The sequence below is a fragment of the Peromyscus eremicus genome, chromosome 6, assembly GCF_949786415.1.
Source record: "Peromyscus eremicus chromosome 6, PerEre_H2_v1, whole genome shotgun sequence".
Classification (NCBI taxonomy): domain Eukaryota; kingdom Metazoa; phylum Chordata; class Mammalia; order Rodentia; family Cricetidae; genus Peromyscus; species Peromyscus eremicus.
In genome coordinates this window covers 17,474,148-17,479,416 of record NC_081421.1, presented here as the reverse complement: position 1 = coordinate 17,479,416, position 5,269 = coordinate 17,474,148, and positions in this window count along the sequence as shown.

The following is a 5,269-nucleotide window of genomic DNA, read 5'->3' as shown; positions in this document are numbered from 1 at the left end:
CCTGTTTAAGCACCAGAAAGAGCCAAGAGCTACCCAACATTTGAGAAAAACTTTCAGTGTGAAAGACATATAGAACCATGCTCATAAAAGGAAGACAAGGAGCACAAAAGCATTGTTTTTTTTTAAATCTATGTCATTACCAGTTACATTTGAGGGTGAGCTCACTGTGGGGCCTGTTCCTGACTGTGTCCTAGTACCCACTGACCCGCCGCCCCTCACTGCTCTCTCGCACTGCTCGACAAGACTTGGATAACCAACATCCTACAATTGGGCTTTAGAAAATGGAGGTTGGATGTCCTTGGGAAATTGAAGACTACCTCTTTCTAGCTAGGCTGTATCCCTGCTTACTCTTCTGACAGTGTGATTGTCTCTAGGCAGCCAGGAGAGCAGAAACGGTTTCACCAAGTCCCACAGTGGCAGTGGGATTTAGTTCTGGAGCACTACATTCTTCATGGTTGTATTTTCTAAAGTTTTTTGTTAGTGTGGGATGATGTATCTGCACGTAAGGAACAATATGACAACCACATTTAGCCAACATGGAATGATCGGGTCACTGTCATCTCCTCCTCATTTCTGTGACTTCAGAGTTTCAAGTTCCACATTAATTATAAAACAATATTTTATCATGAGCTGTAGTTGGGCTGCTGTACTCTACAACACTAAGAGCTGTTCCTTCCTTAACTATTTGGGTGTTCATTATCTACCCTTCAAACCATCCCAAACCTTCCCTTCCTGATCTCCTTGCCATTTGGGTGTTCATTATCTACCCTTTAAACCATCCCAAACCTTCCCTTCCAGATCTCCTTGCTATGTGACAAAGTGCTGTCATTCTGGGTGTGGCTCATTTCGCTTAACAAAATGCCTTCAGGTTCCACGCACTCACTGCTCCAGCATCTCAGGCTCTACACCAGGGAATAGCAGACTTGTTGATTTTCCCACTCACCTCCAGCTCAGTGCTTCTAAACTCCATGTTCACTCTTGACTGGTGAGGTCTGCTCCTGGCCTCTGGTGGTGGAGGTCACTTTCCTGCCTGACTCCAACCCTCTGCTACCTGCACCCTTTGACTTGTCAGCATCCAGACCTCCTGCTCTTCATAACTGCCTCCCCAGGTCCTTATTGAGGCTCCTTGACCTGGTCTTGCTCCCTCTTCTCAGACCCAAGTAATTTAGTTTTGTTTTTTTAAAGCTCCTACCTCCAGAAGGACAATACAACGGTTTTTCTAATGGCTGCTGTCCCTTCTGCTGGAGGAACCGTTCTCTCACCAGAACCTGTAACTGGATTTCAGATGCATGAGGGCTGTGGGTTTGTCCTGGCGGAGGGTGGTGGTGGTGGTGTATGTCCTTCTTTCTCCCATATTGCCATTTGGAAGAAGCATTTGCTTAACCTCCATGTACCAGGACATAGAGCTGTGATCAGCTTCCACTTACTGCCCTGTCTCCCATCTTTCTTTCCCTGTGCTTCCCAGGCATCTTTTCCTTTCCTTTCCTTTGGAGACTTCTGAAGCGCTTCCTCTCTTTAGACTCATCATTTTTCTTACTCTGAGTTTTTCCCTCCCTGGATCACACAGGGCAGCCTCTAGCCTGTCATCTTACTCAGAAACCCAAATGCTGTAATTCTTCTAACTACTTGGTGTTGGGTGATGGAGAGGCGGTGACTAGGAGCACATACTACTTTTGAAGAGGACCTGGGCTCAGTTCCCAGCACCCAAATCAGGTGGTTTCTAATCATCTGTCACTCCAATCCAGAGGCTCCACCGGCCTCCTCAGGCACTCAAGCACCACAGTGGTGCAGGTGGTGCACATATCGCCATGCAGGTATTCACACATACACATAAAATAAAAATAAGCAAATCTTTAAAGTAAATGTATACATGCTTGTTGAAATGTAGGAAATTACACTTTTTCTTCTAAGGGTGAGTTTAAACTGAATTTTAAGGGGAAAATATATATAAACCAGACTAAATGTGGATTAACGACATTGAAAGAGGCATCAACTTTCCACTTGTAACCCACAAGTGCTTCTCCGTGAAGGGTCCCACCACCCCCTGACTTCACCAGACTGTGTAGACAGCATTACAGACTACTTCATTGGGTTAGCCCTCAGGAATAACTCTGTGGAACATATTAGGCCTGCCACTCAGTGTGATGGGCATCCTCCTCAGGCTCAGTACCCAGAGGCATGCCTATCATCATCCAGAGGCATGCCTATCATCACCCAGAGGCATGCCTATCATCACCCAGAGGCATGCCTATCATCACCCAGAGGCATGCCTATCATCCCGGAGCCTGAATCTTCAGTCATTGTGATCTGAGGCTCCTTCAAAGTTACCCACATTGCTCTAATTCTAAAAGTTTTCTTTCTTTCTTGGGGTGAGGGCCTGTCCCTAAACTGGGTGTTGGTCATAAACATTCTCCTGCTGTGTTCTATTCTCTCATAAATCCTTCAATGGGTAATCCTCTACCGATTAAATACCACTAATATTAAAAACGTGGTGATGCATGCCTTTAATCCCAGCACCCAAGAGGCACAGCCAGGAGCTGTGAGTTTGAGGCCAGCCTGGTCTACAGAGCGAGATCCAGCACAGGCACCAAAACGACACAGAGGAACCCTGTCTCGAAAAACCAAAGGAAAAAAATAGGGAAAAAAGAAAGAAAATGTGTAAATGAGGGTTTAAGGAAGAAGCTGGGCCTTCCATTGAGCCTGCTACAACACTGGTTAGCTAATTAGAACTTCAATAATTGTGGGGAGGTTGGAATGTTGCAGGTCTAGCACACAACTGCAGTTCATTTTGGGCTGCCCTTAGCCTCTTAAACAGGCATTTCTTGCTCACCTGTGTGACTAACAGGTAAAACATTTCAGAATGTATTCACTTAACAAAACTCTAGCTTCCACTAACCAGAAGGCAGAGACTAGAATAAGACAGCATCTTAGGCCTACAGCTGAGAGTTCTCCGCTTTGCTTCAATCCACCTACTTAATGTTTCCACCAAAGTATTTCAGAGTGCCTTGACTTATGATTTTCTTTGTTCTGTACTATTACTACTTCCTTAAACTGTCACCATGTTAGATCACAGAATTTAGGGTAACCTAAATCTGTTCCCAGGCCGTGGTCACTCATATTCAGATCCAGAATCAATTACATCGTATCCCCTTTGAGGTGAGAGCTGTGGTTTTGTGTTTACACCTGTGTGATAGACTCTGCAGTTTTACCTCTTACATGAGTACAGGACCTCACTTACATCCAGATGCTATTACTTAACATATTCCAGGCTCGAGGAAGTTCATAAATAGACCCTTTGTATTAGCCAGCTTTTTGTTGCTATAATAAATACCCTAACAGTTAAATTTATCAACCACAACAGCAAGAGAGAGAGAGAGAGAGAGAGAGAGAGAGAGAGAGAGAGAGAGAGAAAGAGAAAGAGAGAGAGAGATTTAGCTCACAGGTCTGGAGGTGGAAAGCTGTGGTGCCTTTAAGGATTAAGTTTAGGCTGGCATCCTCTTTTCTGTCACATGGTGACAGACTGTGACAGACTGCAAAGACAAGCACGTGCAAGGTGAAAAAGAGAGAGACTTGTGTCCATTTGGTCTACCAACTTCCACTCAAGCACTGCTAATGGGTCCCATCTAGATTCCTTCAAACTTCCTTGAGGGCAGTAGCTTCCCATGCCGAAGGTACTGCACCATCTCCAAAGACCACAGGGTGTGGCCTCAACACAGGAACCTTTGAGAGACAGGCAATATTCAAGCCAGAGCACTCTTCAGCAGACCTGGTGTTATAAGCACAAAGTCATTTTAGAAATACACAAAAACCAATCTAAAGAAATGGCTCTAAAATAAATAAATAAATAAATAAATAAATAAATAAATAAATAAATAAATAAATAAAGGAAAGAAAGAAACAGCTCTCAAGTGAGAACTAGAATACAAACACAGCTTACTATCAAAAAAGTTAAATAGATCCCATTTCAATAGTCCCGAAGATTTAATCTTTGAAATATTTTCAGTAGATTTTCCCCTATATAGAGCAGTATCCATTTTTATAAAGGAATCGAAAACTCTAAAACATACTAACAAATATTTTCACAAAATGCATATATTTTATTTTCATGCAACTTGCAGGTATCTAGATAATCTTAAATAGGAAGCAGAGCTCAGAATGCTTTAAATAGGAAGGTATTGCTCAGAATGTTTTACATTTTGGACAGGTTTGTTGCAGTTCACATAAAGATGGCTGAGAGATCTATTCAAATAGCAGTGGCTTGTATTTGAATTTTAGCCTAGATTATTAAAACCTCAAACCACAAAACTCCCCCAGGAAATCTTGCTTAAGAATTGTTCTCACTGAGGATTGGATCAGAAAGGAATTGAGGGGTTCAAGCCAGAGCTGACTCTGAAACATCAAAAGCCAAGAAGCCAAGTCTCCTTCAGATGTGTGTTCATAACCCCTTTTAGAGGCAACGGAAATTATATGTGAGGATTTGAGGAGAACATAACCAGAGTAAGCAAATTAAGAAATGCCAAAAACAACCAAGTTTTATGCTTCAAATATCTGGCTTATACAATAGTCATTTAAACAAATAATTTTATGTAGTATGTCAAGAAAAATCCATTCATCCATGATAGGGTTTCTATGACCAGTTGGAAGGAAGACTTAAAAAGAATTTGAACCATATTCCCCTTCTGGTTTTGACCAGGAAAAAGAAAAAAGAGTGTGCTCTTGTTTTTGAAGACATTGTTGTTTATGTTTCTCTAAAGCAACAGAACTGTTGTAACTCAAAGCACCATAGCCTGATGGGAAAGTTTTCCATTTGCTGATGGCATGGGATACTGAACAGTGTTGGCATGGAAGGAACTTCTGGACCAGTCATGTTTTGGACATAGGTCCTATCACCACAAGAGGAAGTCATGTTCTAGAATATTCCTCAAGATATATTTAGTAGACAATATATTGCCCTAGCATAGGAGAGGTAGGGAAGGACAGATGCACGTAGAGGTATTATTTTTGAGGAAGTGGGTAGGGAGTCCTGCCAAAAAAGAAAACACTACTCACTAGATCCAAACCACAGAGGCTTACTAAATAGAAATTTAAATAAGAAGGAAAACAGGATGCTGATCTGGGACACATTCTTGGACACATACTTCCAAAACCACATAAAAGTTGCGCCAACCAGATGGAGAAACAATACAACAGAAAGCCTGACAATAAAGTAAGGAGTGGGCTGGGCAGCTTTGCATGGTGTGGATCACAGACAGCAGCTCATGCTGAGCAA